The 18,544-nt window shown below is 42.5% G+C and overlaps 1 protein-coding gene across 1 annotated transcript in view; it reads left to right on the top strand.

The window, feature by feature from the left end:
• The first annotated feature begins 13,820 nt into the window (after positions 1 to 13,820).
• Positions 13,821 to 18,544, top strand: part of LOC124039759 (inositol hexakisphosphate and diphosphoinositol-pentakisphosphate kinase 1-like) — a 75,589-nt gene continuing 70,865 nt past the window's right edge. The window contains exon 1 of the mRNA XM_046356105.1: positions 13,821 to 14,027. The gene's annotated coding sequence lies outside the window, so the exon portion shown is untranslated. The remainder of the gene's footprint in view (positions 14,028 to 18,544) is intronic.

Genomic DNA, 18,544 nt, shown 5'->3' on the forward strand with positions numbered 1-18,544 from the left:
TATGGCCTACAACTAATGCAAACTACTGCTACAACTACTCATACAACTAATACAAATAACTACCTGTAATGTTTACATACATGCAGTATTTACGAATATCTTCACATTGTGATGTAGGTGACACAAACAGTTTGTTCTTAATCATTGTGAGATTTTAATGCCCTGATTTCTATAGGTCAATTATTCCAGTCAGTTGGGCCTTTGTATCTGAAATATCTTTCTCCAACCTAATTTGATGTATCCTTGGGATGTGTAATCGCTGCTGTTGTGGAAGGGAGTAGTGAGAGTCTTGTAAAGTTTGGTGTTCCTTAATAAATGCATCGCCAGTCAAACGTTGGACACACCTACTCATTCAAGGGTTTTTTTTATTTGGACTATTTTCTACATTGTAGAATAGTAGTGAAGACATCAAAACTATGAAATAACACATGGAATCAAAAAAATCAACAAAATCAAAATCAATTTTATATTTGAGAATCTTCAAAGTAGTCACCCTTTGCATTGATGACAGCTTTGCACACTGTGGTAGCAGGATTACAAGATTGTTATATTTATGCACTAAATAGCCGTTCCATGAAATAGAGTAAGGTTCTTCGGACTCTTTCTGAGTTAACTGAGAGGAGTCTTTTGAAGCTTGGGCTGGCAACTGTTACTGTATAGAGATGGTTTCCACTCTAGCTTCCTGTGGTTAGTCTGGGCGTAGGGTCAAGGAAATGGCTTGGTTATAATTACCTAAATCTGGCATTCTATAGGAAAGATGTGGTGTGTGTGTGACCCAAGATAGAGATAGCCTGGAAGAATTTAGAACAATGCCTCATTGCATCATCATCCTGGCATCTGGGAAACTAAGCCGGGTTGGAAGTAAACAACATCTTTTTGTAGATAACCAAGGTGGCTTATGGGAGTTGGAACCAGTCTGACTTAGCATTTTTTGTCCTATATAAGGTCTCTGTTTTATCATTATCAGTTAGGCTCTCGGCCCAACAGTCAACACTGTTGGGTCGACGTTTTCATTATTGCAATAATTCAACAATATTGAATAAAGATGATTATTTGAAGAAATGACACAGTATCTCTCCCTTGAATATAATATTCCACCACAACACTCTTGGCATTCTCTCAACCAGCTTCATGAGGAATGCTTTTCCAACAGTCTTGAAGGAGATCTCACATATGCTGAGCACTTGTTGGCTGTTTTTCCTTCACTCTGCGGTCCAACTCATCCAAAAACATCTCAATTGGGTTGAGGTCGGGGGATTGTGAACGCCAGGTCATCTGATGCAGCACTCCATCACTCTCCTTCTTGGTTAAATAGCCCTTATGCAGCCTTGGTGTTTTGGGTCATTGTCCTGTTGAAAAACAAATGATGCAAACCAGATGGGATGGCACATCGCTGCAGAATGCTGTGGTAGCCATGCTGGTTAAGTGTGACTTGAATTCTAAATAAATCACTGACAGTGTCACCAGCAAAGCACCATCACACCTCCTCCATGTTTCACGGTCGGAACCACACATGCAGAGATCATCCATTCACCTAATCTGCGTTGCATAAAGACATGGGGTTGGAAAAAAAATCTCAAATTTGGATTCATCAGACCAGAGGACAGATTTCCACAGGTCCAATGTTCATTGCTTGTCTTCTTATTGGTGTCTTTTCGTAGTGGTTTATTTGCAGCAATTTGACCATGAATAGCTGATTCATGCAGTCTCCTCTGAACAGTTAATGTTGAGATGTGTCTGTTACTTGAACTCTGTGAAGCATTTATCTGGGCTGCAATTTTGTAACTCTAATGAACCTATCCTCTGCAGCAGAGGTAACTCTGGATCTTCCTTTCCTGTGGCGGCCCTCATTGAAGCCAGTTTCATCATAGCGCTTGATGGTTTTTGCGACTGCACTTGAAGAAACTTTCAAAGTTCTTGAAGTTTTCCATATTGACTGATCTTCATGTTGTAAAGTAATGATGGACTGGCTTTCCCTTTGTTAATTTGAGCTGTTCTTGCCATAATATGGACTTTGTCTTTGACAAAATAGTGCTATCTTCTGTATGCCACCCTAGCCTTGTCACAACACAATGAATTGGCTCACAACTGATTCCACAAATGAACTTTTAACAAGGCACACCTGTTAATTGAAATGCATTCCAGGTGACTACCTCGTGAATCTGGTTGAGAGAAGACCAAGAGTGTGCAAAGCTGTCATCAAGGCAAAGGGTGGCTACTTTGAAGAATCTCAAATTTAAAACATTTTTTTTGTTACTACATGATTCCATATGTGTTATTTCATAGTTTTGATATCTTCACTATAATTCTACAATATAGTAAACATTAAGAAAAACACTCGAATGAGGAGGTGTGTCCAAACGTTTGACTGGTACTGAATATAGGGAAATATAAGTTGATACTGTACATTTAGAAAGAAAGTGGTATCAATGCAGTTGTCTTCTGTTTGGGAGTGACAGACAATTTTGTGATTCATACATAGTGAATTGATGTAACCCGGATAAGCACTAAATACATTTCAGTTACTGCTAAACACAGCTGCCAGAATCTTGACTAGAACCAAAAAATGTGATCGTAATTATTCCAGTGCTAGCCTCTCTACACTGGCTTCCTGTTAAGGCTAGGGCTGATTTCAAGGTTTTACTGCTAACCTACAAAGCATTACATGGGTTTGCTCCTACCTATCTCTCTGATTTGGTCCTGTCGTACATACCTACATGTACGCTAAGTTCACAGGACACAAGGCCTCTTTATTGTCCCAAGAATTTCTAAGTAAACAGCTGGAGGCAGGGCTTTCTCCTACAGAGCTCCATTTTTCTGGAATGGTCTGCCTATCCATGTGAGAGACACAGACTCGGTCTCGACCTTAAGTCTTTAATGAAGACTCATCTCTTCAGTAGGTCCTATGATTGTGTGTAGTCTGGCCCAGGGGTGTGAAGGTGAATGGTAAGGAAATGGAGCAACGAACAGCCCTTGATGCCTGGACGGTTCCCCTCTCTCCACTGGGATTCTCTGCCTCTAACCCTTTTACTGGTGTTGAGTCACTGGCTTACTGGTGCTCTTCCATCCCGTCCCTAGGAGTGGGTTGAGTCAATGATGTGATCTTCCTGTCCGGGTTGGTGCACCCCTTGGGTTCGTGCAGTGGGGGAGATCTTTGTGGGTTATACTCGGCCTTGTCTCAGGGTAGTAAGTTGGTGGTTTGAAGATATCCCTCTAGTGGTGTGGGGGCTGTGCTTTGGCAAAGTGGGTGGGGTTATATCCTGCCTGGTTGGTCCTGTCCGGGGGTATCGTCGGACGGGGCCACAGTGTCTCCTGATCCCTCATGTCTCAGCCTGCTGTAATTATGCTGCAATAGTTTGTCGGGGGGCTAGGGTCAGTCTGTTATATTTGGAGTATTTCTCCTGTCTTATCCGGTGTCCTGTGTGAATTACAGTATGCTAACTCTATCTCCTCTCTCTTTCTCTCTTCTCTCGGAGGACCTGAGCCCTAGGACCATGTCTCAAGACTACCTGACCTGATGACTCCTTGCTGTCCCCAGTCCACCTGGTCGTGCTGCTGCTCCAGTTTCAACTGTTCTGCCTGCGGCTATAAAACCCTGATCTATTCACCGGACGTGCTACCTTGTCACGGACCTGCTGTTTTCAAATCTCTCTCTCTACCGCACCTGCTGTCTCTAAGATCGGCTATGAAAAGCTAACTGGCATTTACTCCTGAGGTGCTGACATGTTGCACCCTCAACAACCACTGTGATTATTATTATTTGACCCTGCTGGTCGTCTATGAACATTTGAACATCTTGGCCATGTACTGTTATAATCTCCACCCAGCACAGCCAGAAGAGGATTGGTCACCCCTCAGAGCCTAGTTCCTCTCTAGGTTTCTTCCTAGGTTCCTGCCTTTCTAGGGAGCTTTTCCTAGCCACCGTGCTTCTACATCTGAATTGCTTGCTGTTTGGGGTTTTAGACTGGGTTTCTGTACAGCATTTGTGACATCGGCTGATGGAAAAATGGCTTTAGAAATACATTTGATTGATTGATTGATGTCTTACAATGGCATCCAAGAGTGAATTTGCAAGAAAAAAAAATTCTAATTTGTAAAACAAGGTCTGTGTTTTGTGTTTTGATAGATGTCACCATAGCCTAGGATAGAGGAAGCAGCTGTTGTGTTTCTAGAGTACAGTATTTCTAATGGATACAGTAAAACAATTATTAGATCTGTATAGTAACCCAAGCTTATATTTTAATCATTTTTCTAATATAATCAATTTGCTTCACAAAAGATCATTCAGAATCTATCCTCAAATCCAGATATTTCAAACAAATCCACACTTTCAAGCATTGTTCCATAAAGATTTATGGCAAACACAAATACCGGCATGATTTTAAAACCTCTGAGGCTGCATTTACACCTGAAATAGGGATTCTCAAATAAGACGCCCTGAGCCAAATATAGTGTCACGGGGCTATGTTCATACATATACAGTCCTTTCATACGATGTTAGTTACTCTGTTTGACTACTCCAGAATGCTCCAATTACAAAATCATGATGTTATTTTATTAGCTTAGTAGGCCTTCCTCAACAGTTTGTAATTCAACAAACCCATAAGGAAGACAGAGAGGAGCAATATACACAGAACAAAAATAATTGTAAAATATTTTACTGGGTTACAGATCATATGAGGATATCAGTCAATTGAAATAAATTCATTAGGCCCTACCGTGTGGATTTCACATGACTGGGAATACAGATATGCATTTGTTGGTCACAGATACCTTTTTTTAAAGTGTCTGGTGTGACCGCAATTTGCCTCATGCGGTGCGACACGTCTTCTTTGCATAGAGGTGATCTTGTTGATATTGGCCTGTGGAATGTTGTCCCACCGCTCTTCAATGGCTGTGCGAAGTTGCTGGATATCGGCGGGAACTGGAACATGTTGTTGTACACCTACTGTAGATCCAGAGCATCTCAAATTTGCTCAATGGGTAACATGTCTGGTGAGTTTGCAGGCCATGGACGAACAGGGAGATGTTCAGCTTCCAGGAATTGTGTACAGATCCTTGCGACATGGGGCCGTGCATTATCATGCAGAAACATGAGGTGATGGCGGCGGATGAATGGCACGACAATGAGCCTCAGGATCTCGTCGTGGCATCTCTGTGCATTCAAATTGCCATCGATAAAATGCAATTGTGTCTGTTGTCGGTAGCTTATGTCTGCCCATGCCATAACCCCACAGCCACCATGGGGCACTCTGTTCACAACGTTGACATCAGCATACCGCTCATCCACACAACACCATACACGCTGTCTGCCATCTGACCGGTACAGTTGAAACCGGGATTCATCCGTGAAGAACACACTTTTCCAGTGTTCCAGTAGCCATCGAAGGTGAGCATTTGCCCTCTGAAGTCGTTGATGACGCCGAACTGCAGTAAGGTCAAAACCTTGGTGAGGATGACGAGTGCGCAGATGAGCTTCCCTGAGACGATTTCTGACAGTTTGTGCAGAATTTCTTTGGCTGTGCAACTCACAATGGGTTGTGGCTCCTTAATTTCAGAGGACGGGCTCGTGGTAATCGCTAGAGCGCAATAAGGGGAACGGTTTCCATGTGTTTGATGCAAACCCATTTACTCCATTCCAGACATTATTATGAGCCATCCTACCCTCAGCAGCCTCCACTGGTGCAAACCCACAGTTTCATCAGCTGTCCGGGTGGCTGGTTTCAGATGATCCCGTAGGTGAAGAAGTTGGATGTGGAGATCCTGGACTGGCGTGGTTACACGTGGTCTGCGGTTGTGAGGCAGTTGGACGTAGTGACAAATTCTCAAAAATTATGTTGAAGGTGGTTTATGGTAGAAAAATGAACATTAAATTATCTGGCAACAGCTCTGGAGGACAGCTCCAATTGCACTCACCCTCAAAACATCTGTGGCATTGTGTTGTGTGACAAAAGTGCATATTTTAGCCTGGCCTTGAATTGTCCCCAGCACAAGGTACACCTCTGTAATGATCATGCTGTTTTATCAGCTTCTTGATATGCCACACCTGTCAGGTGGATGGATTATCTTGGCAAAGGAGAAATGTTCACTAACAGGGATGTAGACAAATTTGTGGACAAAATCTGAGAAAAATAAGCTTTTTGTGCACCTAGAACATTTCTGAGATCTTTTATTCCAACTAATGAAACATGAGACCAACAATTGACATGTTGTTTATATTTTTGTTCAGTGTAGTTCTGTTTTTTGCTAAATATATTAATAAAGAGATAGGGAAACTTCTTAAAAAGACATTACAATAATTCCAAGGGACATTAACAGTAACACACAAATACAAGCACACAAACTCCAGACTTCATTTTAAGAAGGTGTATAAATACATTCTCATTGATGGATTCCTGGCATTCATTCACGCATTTCATCTCCACAACCAACAGATGCTGGTGTCACTTGGGATTGCGCCACAGGGATTCTTCAGTCATCTTTATGGGGTTTAGCTGTATACTGCACTGTAATAGTCCCTGATGTTAATGCCACAACGCCCGGCCATAAGAGCTTCTTTCACTCAGCCTCCCATCTCCTCTCCTCCGCTCAGGGCTCTGACACAGCCACTCACTGTCTGTCAGGAGAAGTCTGCTTTTTTACGTCCCTCCATAGAAATGAATGGCTGCATTATGGGAGGCATTACATATATAGCCTGTACATGTATATGCAATGTATAACCCAATTGATGGCCCCATTTGCTAAGCCAACTTATTGGGATGTCTGTGCCAACTGGATGTACTGGAAATCATATGTTGAACATTGCATTCTGAGAATAGCCCGGTGAATGATATAGGTAGAGTAACAGGTAGACAGTCAAAGACACTGTTTGAAAAATAACATTTGTTCGGTGACAAATATGAGATCAATTCATACTCTGAGACGAGAGTCAAAGTTGGAACTGTTATAGCTAGTTGAGCTACTGTACACGAACGCACGTTTTGTACCGTATCACATTGTAATGATGTGCCTCTCATCCTGACAACCCATTCGCATGTAAAGCAAAGCATTACCGTACAATGTATAGCGTACAGTACATACCAAGGGCACCATAGCATATCGTTCAATCGTTTCTTCCCAAAAGGCTATGACAGATTAGAGTTTCAGTTGAATACCACTTACTCATCATAAATTCCATGCTGAAATGTGGAGCCTTTCTGTTCAATTAGATCATTTCTGGACAATATTTCTGTCCATTTAGGGGACCTCATTGGGCTCAAGAGCACCCCCAGAGGCAAATTGTCCCTTACAGTAACTAATTCAGGTTGAGCATGGTACATTACTGTACATCTGTGACAGACTAATAGTAATAATAGTAATAATTTGTAGTAATTTGCTAAGAATAATCAACATACTAAAGTTTCAGCCCAACATTTGACAATGGTGTAATTCATTAGAGTTCTAATTTTAGACTTGTGAGATTTGTGAATCATACTAACAGCCTGGAAACGTTCCTCTCCTTTTTTGGGCGTCTTGACGAGGTTGAGGAAAGTATGAGTAGGAGAAAGACTTGGTTAACTTCTTGCCCTTTCCATAGACCATTGAGAAAACTAAACACACACACTAGGTACATACACTCACCCCAATAAGTCTCCAACTGGACAGTTTTTTTATTTTTATATTACCATTGGCTATGTGGCTAATTTCGTCAGGAAAAACAATGACACATACAGAGTTTATCAAAGGTTTTTCCTTCAGAAGATGGATCGAAGCTTATGCCCCCCCCCCCCTCTGATGGTCCTAAATGTTTTAAACGGCCCACTCAGCGCCGGGGCTAAATTACATGGCATTGCGTTCTTTGCACAAACCTCTTCACCCCATATTTCCACTAGCTCTCTCTCCTTGTAAACCAAGAGCAATAAACTGTGAACAAGGCCCTGGTTTCTTCCCAGGAAAACCAAGATGACCGCCACTGACTCAGGAGCACTGACACCAGACCTGGCCGGTCGACCCATTGGGCTCTGGGGAGAATAGAAGCCTAAGAGTGTTTTTCTGCCTTGGCTGTCATCGCTTTTGGACATATTACATAATCATATCCAACTGTACACTGTAGAATCAGAGTGGTGGCTGAGAGGTGGTAAGGGGTGGGGTGCGGTGGGGCTGGGTAAAATTGGAGAGGAGTGAGTACTGGTTTTTATGGAACACTATTTCCTTATGCCACAGTACAGACTGGCCTCCCCATCTCCCCACCTTGACAAATAACCAGGTCCACACAACTCACACGACCTGTCTGGCAAGCCAGGGCTGTCTATACATATGCCTGAGTGTCAGTGTGCAAATGGATCATCCTCATTTATATCTACTGTTTGTGCATGGAAATTCATCTGGGTCTGTGAGTAATTTTACGCCTTAGTTGGCCATGTTTGGTTTTTGCAGGGGGAATTAGCTTCAATTAGCTAAACTTGTCAAATGTACTTATGTTACTAATTATGTACAGACTCGCCACTCCCATGCTTTATCTGGAGACACAGTTTCTTCAACATCACATCAAATCAAACTTTATTTGTCACATGCGCCGAATTCAACAAGTGTAGACTTTACCCGTGAAATGCTTACTTACAATCTCAACAGTGCAGTTCAAGAAGAGTTAAGAGAATATTTACCAAGTAGACTAAAATAAAAAGTAATAATAAAAAGTAACACTATAAGAATAACATTAACGAGGCTATATACAGGGGGCACCGGTACTGAGTCAGTGTGCGAGGGTACAGGTTAGTTGAAGTAATTTGTACATGTAGGTGGGGGTGAAGTGACTAGGCATAGAAAGTGAACAGTAAGTAGCAGCAGTGTACAATAAGGGAGTGGGGGGGGTCAATGTAAATTGCCAGTGGCAATTTTATTAATTGTTCAGCAGTCTTATGGCTTGGGGGTAGAAGCTGTTGAGGAGCCTTTTGGTCCTAGACTTCACGCTCCGGTACCACTTGCCGTGAGGTAGCAGAGAAAACAGTCTATAACTTGGGTGACTGGAGTCTCTGACAATTTTATGGGCTTTCCTCGTACACCACCTATTGTATAGGTCCTGGATGGCAGGAAGCTTGGCCCCAGTGATGTACTGGGCTGTTCTCACTACCCTCTGTAGCGCCTTAAGGTCAGATGCCGAGCAGTTGCAATACCAGGCTGTGATGCAACCGGTCAGAATGCCCTCGACGGTGCAGCTGTCAAACCTTTTGAGGATCTGGGGACCCATGCCAAATCATTTCAGTCTCTTAAGGGGGAAAGGGTTTTGTCGTGCCCGCTTCACGATTGTCTTGGTATGTTTGGACCATGATAGTTTTTTGGTGATGTGGACACAACTCACAACTCTCGACCCGCTCCACTACAGCCCGTCAATGTTAATGGGGGCCTGTTCAGCTCGTCTTTTCCTGTAGTCCACGATCAGCTCCTTTGTCTTGCTCACATTGAGGGAGAGGTTGTTGTCCTGGCACCACACTGCCAGTTCTCTGACCTCCTCCCTATAGGCCGTCTCATCGTTGTTGGTGATCGTCAGCAAACTTAATGATGGTGTTGGAGTCGTGTTTGGCCACGCAGTTGTGGGTGAACAGGGACTAAGTACACACCCCTGAGGGGCCCCAGTGTTAAGGATCAGTGTGGCAGACATGTTGTTTGCTTCTCTTACAACCTGGGGGCGGCCCGTCAGGAAGTCGCGGATCCAATTGCAGAGGGTGTTTAGTCCCAGAGTTCTTAGCTTAGTGATGAGCTTCATGGGCACTATGGTGTTGAACGCTGAGCTGTAGTCAATGAACAGCATTCTCACATAGGTGTTCCTTTTGTCCAGGTGAGAAAGGGCAGTGTGGAGTGTGAATGAGATTCTGTCATCTGTGGATCTGTTGGGGCAGTATGCGAGTTGGAGTGGGTCTAGGGTGTCTGGGTGGATGCTGTTAATGTGAGCCATGACCAGCCTTTCAAAGCACTTCATGGCTACCGACGTGAGTGCCACGGGGCGGTAATCATTTAGGCAGGTTACCTTCGCTTGCTTGGGCACAGGGACTGAAACATGTAGGTATTACAGACTCGGTCAGGGAGAGGTTGAAAATGTCAGTGAAGACACTTGACAGTTGGTCAGCGCATGCTTTAAGTACACATCCTGGTAATCCGTCTGGCCCAGCGGCTTGGTTTTGTTCACATCAGCTACCGAAAGCGTTATAACACAGTCATCCAGAACAGCTTGTGATCTTGTGCATGCTTCAGTTTTACTTGCCTCGAAGCGAGCATAAAAGGCATTTAACTCGTCTGGTAGGCTTGTGTCACTGGTCAGCTCGCGTCTGGGTTTCCCTTTGTAATCCGTAATAGTTTTCAGGCCCTGCCACATCTGACGAGCATCAGAGCCGGTGTAGTAGGATTCAATCTGAATCCTCTATTGACAGTTTGCTTGTTTGATGGTTCGTCTGAGGGCATAGCAGGATTTCTTATAAGTGTCCGGATTAGTCTCCTACTCCTTGAAAGCGGCAGCTCTAGCCTTTAGCTCGATGCGGATGTTGCCTGTAATCCATGGCTTCTGGTTGGGATATGTACGTACAGTCACTGTGAGGACGACGTCATCGATGCTCTTACTAACGAAGCCGATGACTGAGGTGGTGCACTCCTCAATGCCATTGGAGGAATCCCAGAACATAGTCCAGTCTGTGCTAGCAAAACAGTCCTGTAGTGTAGCATCCGTGTCATCTGACCACTTCTGTATTGAGCGAGTCACTGGTACTTCTTGCTTTAGTTTTTGCTTGTAAGCAGGAATCAGGAGGATAGAATTTTGGTTAGATTTGCCAAATGGAGGGTGGGGAAGAGCTTTGTATGCATCTCTGTGTGTGGAGTAAAGGTGGTCTTGGATTTTTTTCAATGGTTGCACATGTAACATGCTGGTAAAAATTCGGTAAAACTGATTTAAGTATGCCTGCATTAAAATCCCTGGCCATTAGGAGCGCCGCTTCTGGGTGAGCATTTTCTTCTTTGCTTATGGCCTTATAGAGTTGGTTGAGAGCAGTCTTAGTGCCAGATTCGTTCTGTGGTGGTAAATAGACGGCTACGAATAATATAGATGAGAACTCTCTTGGTAGATAGTGTGGTCTACAGCTTATCATAATGTACTCTACCTCAGGCGAGCAATACCTCAAGACTTCTTTAATATTAGACATCGCACACCAGCTGTCATTGACAAATAGACACACACCCCCACCCCTCGTCTTACCAGAGGTGGCGTCACTGTTCTGCCGGTGCATGGAAAATCCCGCCAGCTCTATCTTGTCCGTATCGTCATTCAGCCAAGTCTCTGAGAAACATAAGATGTTACAATTTTTGATGTCCCATTGGTAGAATAATCTTAATCGTAGGTCATCAATTTTTATTTTCCAGTGATTGCACGTTAGCAAGAAAAACGTATTCTCTGGAGGCTGCCCGGTCTGCGGCCCCTTTTCCTGCGTCTTTTCTTCACGCAAAAAGTGTGGATCTGGGCCTGTTCCAGTGAAAGCAAGATATCCTTCTCGTGGGACTCATTAAAGGGAAAAGTTTCTTCCAGTCCGCGGTGAGTAATCCCTGTAATCAAAGTTATTTTCGGTCATAAGAGATGGTAGCAGCAACATCATGTACACAATATGTTAAAAAAATAAGTTACACAAAACACAAAAAACTTACAAAATAGCACAATCGGTTGGGAGAATGTAAAACGTCAGCCATGTTCTTTGGAACCATCTTTTCCACATAACATATATAGTTCAAACAAGTATGCACTCAGTCAAGGACAGACTTAGTAATTTGGAGGCCCCAGGTAGAAGCCAGTCTTAATGGGCTTTATAGTAAAGACATGTAATTTAGCTGTAAAAATGTATTACCTTTTAATGCACCATGAACACAACCAGTCACGTTTTTATCTGATTGTCAAACAAATCGTTAAAAAAATTGTTACTTTTGCCCATTTATCCAAAATAATTCCAGCATCTGAACAAAGTACTGTGCACCTGCCGATTTTCCTTAAATTCACAAGTGGCTGAAACTATCTCACTGGGAAAAGCCTCAGAGCAAGCAAAACATCACCCCTCTGTCTTACTCTTTGTAGCCCATGTATCTGATGCTGTCTGGCCAAAAAGAGTATGACATGCCTTTTTACTAAAGAAATGTTTTAACTGAGGTAATTTTTCTGTTCAAATAAAATCTTCATTATTTATTTTCATTTGCCTCACTCTGAAAACGCCTCATTGCTGTTGCTTAATTTCAATGAAAGTCACATTTGCAATCATATCACTTGAAACAATGCACAGGAACTTTGTCAGGGTGGAATAGTCCATCATAAACCAGTCTGTGGGGGACTGATCAGGTGAATCCAGGTGAAAGCTATGATCCCTTACTGATGTCACTTGTCTAATCCACTTTAAATCAGTGAATATGAAGTGGAGGTTATAGGTTAAAGAAGGATTTGCCTTGAGACAATTGAGACATGGATTGTGTGAATGGGCATGACAAAAGATTTAAGTGCCTTTGAATGGGGTGGTTTGTATCAAGTAATGCAATGCTGCTGGGTTTTTCACAGTCAACAGTTTCCCGTGTGTATCAAGAATGGTCATCCAGCCAACATCCAGCCAGCTTTAGCATGGGCCAGCATCCCTGTGGAACGCTTTCGACGCCTTGTAGAGTCCATGCCTTGACGAATTGAGGCTGTTTTGAAGGCAAAAGGGCGTGGTACAACTCAATATTACAAAGGTGTTCTTAATGTTTTGTACACTCAGTGTATGTATATGTATGGAAATAATTTAGCGGGCCATGGAGGGGGCCTCAAGTGGTGAATTTATGACTTTAAAAAAAAGATTACTAGTGTATATATATGTTTTATTATGCCCAGCTCACGAGGCCCCCTTGATGATGTGAGGCTTGAGGTAATTGCCCCTTCTACCTAATGGTAAGTCCGCCACTGCACTCAGGTAAATGCTTAGGTGTAGTGTCATTCACCAGCCAAATGTCTGATGATGAGGCTACTTCTGGTAGATTTCTTTGGCCAATATTAAGATGGTGCATACACATACCCAACTCATCACAGATCTCAAGGTCAATATTGGTGACTAGACAAACTCTGATCCGACCTTCCCTCGTCGCCCTACTGTCTCTTGATGTTGAGTAGTTACAGTAACACTATTCACGTCACTTCCAAAAGGACCCCTGTCACTATCACCTTTCAAACAGCACTTTGCACATTTCGCAATGCTGCTCAGCGAATCAAATCACACGCACATCAATGTGATTTCTAGGGCTGGTTAAGGTGTAAGATAATCTGAATCAAGACATAATGGCCCCAATTTACGGAATTCTGTAAAATGAAGACACACTTCACGTAAATATTGTACAGTATACAGAAAAGGTGTTCAGTCATGTTTTTCAATCCTGGTCCTGGAAACCCACAGGCTTATGTTCCACTGACACACAGGATTCAAATAGTCAAGGGTTTGATTTAGTTGATTCATGTGTGTTAGTGCTGGGACATAACAACAGCCTTCACACCTCATAGGACCAACACTATCACAAACAATATCACAAATTAAATCTAAGAATAAAAACTGGAATTGTACATACTAATTTGCACAATTGTAAAAATAAAAAAAAAGTTTATTTCAGAAACACAAAGGGAATTTCAATCAATTTTATGCACACACTCCAGACGGTAGATGGCAGTGACAAACCCCTTTGATTTTAAAAAACAAATCCTACCTTTAAAAAAATAATTAAACATACCCAGACCCACCTGCTCACACCCCCATCTCCAGCGCCCGTATCACTCTCCGCCACATGGTTTCAAACTGCACCATTTTGTTTCTCTCCATTGCCCATGCACTTTCAACAACTAGATAATTAACATTATACCTTTTTTATTGTGTTAACGATGGAAGATTGGTTTATTTCCCGTATTTAAGTATATGTTTTTTCAAGATGATTGATAAGAAAAGTATTGTCCAACCCATCAGGTACAGTTGAAGTCGGAAGTTTACAGACACCTGTCACGACTTCTACCGAAGGTAACTCCTCTCCCTGTTCGGGAGGCGCTCGGCGTCGCCGGTTTACTAGCCGCTACCGATCCCTTTTTCCTATTCTGGTTGTTTTGTCTGTGTTCCTTTTCACACCTGGTTTCAATTGCTTTTATTTATGTGTGTATATAGGGCACCTGTTACCTGCCTTAATTGGTGCAGGATTAAGCTTGTGGGTATTTGCGTTCGGTATTCTATGCTGTTTATTGTTTTCGCATTTACGTACGTTTATGTAGTGTCGGAACCGTGGTTGTGCCTCCGTGTATTGACACGAGTTTCCGTTCCTTAGAGAGCGTAGTTTGCATATTCATCTGGGCCAATTTTGCATTTGTGGACTATGTATACATATATCTATATTAAACACGCTTCTCAGAAATCCCTGCTCTCCTGCACCTCTCACCGAGACGCACCTTATCACAACACCTTAGCCAAATACATTTAAACTTAGTTTTTCACAATTCCTGACATTTAATCCTAGTACAAATTCCCTGTCTTAGGTCAGTTAGGATCACTTTATTTTAAGAATGTGAAATGTCAGAATAATAGTAGAGAGAATGATTTCTTTCAGCTTTGATTTCTTTCATCACATTCCCAGTGGGTCATAAGTTTACATACACTCAATTAGTATTCGGTAGCATTGCCTTTAAATTGTTTAACTTGGGTCAAACATTTTGGGTAGCCTTCCACAAGCTTCCCACAATAAGTTGGGTGAATTTTGGCCCATTCCTCCTGACAGAGCTGGTGTAACTGATACAGGTTTGATTCAGTTCTATTTTTGTTTCATCAGACCAAAAAGTACCATCTTTGTCCCCATGTGCAGTTGCAAACTGCAGTCTGGCTTTTTTTATGGTGGTTTTGGGGCAGTGGCTTCTTCCTTGCTGAGCGACCTTTCAGGTTATGTTAATATAAGGACTCGTTTTACTGTGGATATAGATCATTTTGTACTTGTTTCCTCCAGCATCTTCACAAGTTCATTTGCTGTTGTTCTGGGATTGATTTGCACTTTTTGCAACAAAGTACGTTCAGCTCTAGGAGATAGAAAAATCTATATACAGTGTGTGCAAATGTAGTAAGGAGGTAAGGCAATAAATAGGCAATAGTAGCGAAGTAATTACAATTTAGCAAATGAACACGAGTGATAGATGTGCAGATGATGGTGTGCAAGTAGAAATACTGGTGTGCAAAGAGCAAAAAAAGTCTATAAAAACAATATGGGGATGAGGGAGGCAGTTGGATGGCCTATTTACAGATGGGCTGTGTACAGCTGCAGTGATCAGTAAGCTACTCAGATAGTTGATGTTTAAAGTTAGTTTGGGAGATATAAGTCTCCAACTTCAGCGATTTTTGCAATTCGTTCCAGTCATTGGCAGCAGAGAACTGGAAGGAAAGGCAGCCAAAAGAGGAGTTGGCTTTGGGGATGACCAGTGAGAGATAATACCTGCTGGAGCGTGTGCTACGGGTGGGTGTTGCTATGGTGACCAGTGAGCTGCGATAAGGCGGAGCTTCACCTAGCAAAGACTTATAGATGACCTGGAGCCAGTGGGGTTTGCAACGAATATGTAGCAAGGGCCAGCCGACGAGAGCATACAGGTCGCAGAGGTGGTTGGTATATGGGGCTTTGGTGGCAAAACACATGTCATTGTGATAGACTGCATCCAGTTTGCTGAGTAGAGTGTTGGAGGCTATTTTGTAAATGACATCACCGAAGTCAAGGATCGGTAGGATAGTCAGTTTTACGAGGGTATGTTTGGTAACGTGAGTGAAGGATGCTTTGTTGCGAAATAGGAAGCCAATTCTAGATTTCATTTTGGATTGGAGATGCTTAATAGGAGTCTGGAAGGAGAGTTTACAGTCTAGCCAGACATCTAGGTATTTGTAGTTATCAACATATTCTAAGTCAGAACCGTCCAGAGTAGTGATGCTAGTCGGGCGGGCGGGTGCTTTACTAGCATTTAGGAGCAGTTGGAGGCCACAGACGGAGTGTTGTATGGCATTGGAGGTTTGTTAACACAGTGTCCAAAGAAGGGCCAGAGGTATACAGAATGGTGTCGTCTGCGTAGAGGTGGATCAAGGAATGACACGCAGCAAGAGCGACATCGTTGATATATACAGAGAAAAGAGTCATCCCGAGAATTGAACCCTGTGGTACCCCCATAGAGAGTTTTTTAGAAACATCCGTTTAAGGGAATACTTTAGCTCCCCTAATTCTGACACTTCTATTGAACCAGTAGGTTGCTCTCCTCCACATACTCCGACTCCTTTTAGAAGCAAGAGTTATTTTATACCTCCAGCCAATCGCAAGCACTCTATCGAGACATATTGCAGACTTGTGGAAAATGATGTTGGACTTCTCCTTAAGAATAAACAGGGATCCAAATATTTCCATAATTTACCCAAGAATGAAAAACAAGCTTTGCTTGATTTACAATCTGATACGTCAGTCCTTATTCGTCCTGCTGATAAGGGTGGGTCGGTTGTACTCATGGATAGGACAGCTTATGTACATGAGTGTCATAGACAGCTGCTTGACAACACCTTTTACAAGCAACTCAGAAGTGACCCCACTTCCCAATTTCAGAATACTATCTTGTCTGTCCTAGATGGGTCTTTAAGTTCTGGTCAGATAACCAAAAAAGAACATGCTTTTTTGGCTATTCAACACCCTAAAATTGCCACTTTCTATACTTTGCCGAATTTACACAAGAATGTTACACAACCTCCAGGGCGCCCTATTGTAGCGGGCATTGATGCAGTAATGGCCCCTATTGTAGCGGGCATTGATGCAGTAACGGCCCCTATTGTAGCGGGCATTGATGCAGTAACAGCCCCTATTGTAGCGGGCATTGATGCAGTAACGGCACCTCTATCTACTTTTGTTGACTTTATTAGACCACTCGCAGAACAGCTCCCCTCCTTTGTAAAGGACACCAGCAGTATGATCTCTATCATTGAATCTGTTGATCCTCTCCCTGAGAATACCTTGTTAGTTACTTTTGATGTTGAGTCATTATACACTAATATTCCACACGAGGGCGGTATTGAAGCTATGGAACATATTCTACTGCAACGTGACCCTAATGAACTACCTTCCAGTGCATGCATTGTAACATTGGCTGAAATAGTACTCACACATAAACTAGTTCATGTTTCTAAATGATTTCTTTATTCAGATGAAAGGTACTGCTATGGGATCCCCCATGGCTCCTAACTATGCTAATTTGTATGTGGGTTACATGGAGAAACAGTCTATTTTCAATCCTCTCAAAAAAAAAATCTTGCCTCACATCATTATTTGGAAACGGTATATTGATCGTAACAGTTTGTTGAGGGCTGATAGTTGTCACCCACTTCCCTTGAAAAATAGTTTGCCCTACAGCCAATTCTGTCGAATCAAAAGAACTTGCAAAAAACAACTTGCAAAAAACAATCCGATTTCGACAGAAATATGGCTGAGACGCAAAGAAAGTTAAAGGAGAGGGGCTACAAGAATGATCAGATTAATATTGCCATTGAGAAAATTCAAAACAAAGCGACACATGACCTTTTTCAAGGTCAGTCTCGCAAAAAGACGCATTCTTGCGTTCTAACTACCCGCTATTCAAAGTGCTATGAACAAATTAAGGGAATTATTCACAAACATTGGCACATCCTAAAATCCGATGATAGTCTCAGTAATGTGTCTTCGGACCTTCCCTTGGTTGTATTCTCGCGAGGCAGAAATCTCAGAGACCAATTGGTAAACTCTGATTTACCACCCCAAGATATTCCTGAACAACGTCTATTTGCGCCCCTTACTGGATGGAAATTACAAATGTAATGGCTGTGCTCAATGCAATGGCACTTATAAATGTAGATCCTTCAAACACCCACAAACAAGGAAATCGATCCCAATAAAAGGTGTTATTACGTGCTCCACTAAGGCAGTTATTTATCTTATAACTTGTCCTTGTGGTAAAATGATGTGGGTAAAACAAAGCGCGAATTAAAAGTACGTATCTCAGAGCATCGTAGCACCATTAGGTGTAAAAACTTTACTTATCCAGTTGCGGCTCACTTCTTGGAGGCAGGCCACTCAATTTCGTCTCTGCGTTATATTGGCATCGAACATCTCACCCTCCCTAGGAGAGGAGGTGACCTTGATAATTTATTGTTAAAACGAGAGGCTGCCTGGATCTTTAAATGAAAGACCCTTGCGCCCTTCGGTCTCAACGTAGACTTTGATCTGCCATTCTTGTGATTATTGTGACTTTGCCATTGTAAACTTGTATAGTCAAATGAATCTATGATCGTATGCTATCCATTTGTTTGTATGCTGATCTTTGTATGACATTTTTAATATTTGATTATTAACCAATGATATTAGGCCACTCCTGGCCATGATTACAGACACCTGTGTCTTTTGACACTATATAAACGAGTCATCCCGCAGTGTTTGTGATTATACCCTGATGAAGGCAGCTTGGCTGTCGAAACGTTGGTATTACATTTTTGCATCTGAGCTCCTAGAG

This window comes from Oncorhynchus gorbuscha, linkage group LG01, assembly GCF_021184085.1.
Source record: "Oncorhynchus gorbuscha isolate QuinsamMale2020 ecotype Even-year linkage group LG01, OgorEven_v1.0, whole genome shotgun sequence".
Lineage (NCBI taxonomy): Eukaryota > Metazoa > Chordata > Actinopteri > Salmoniformes > Salmonidae > Oncorhynchus > Oncorhynchus gorbuscha.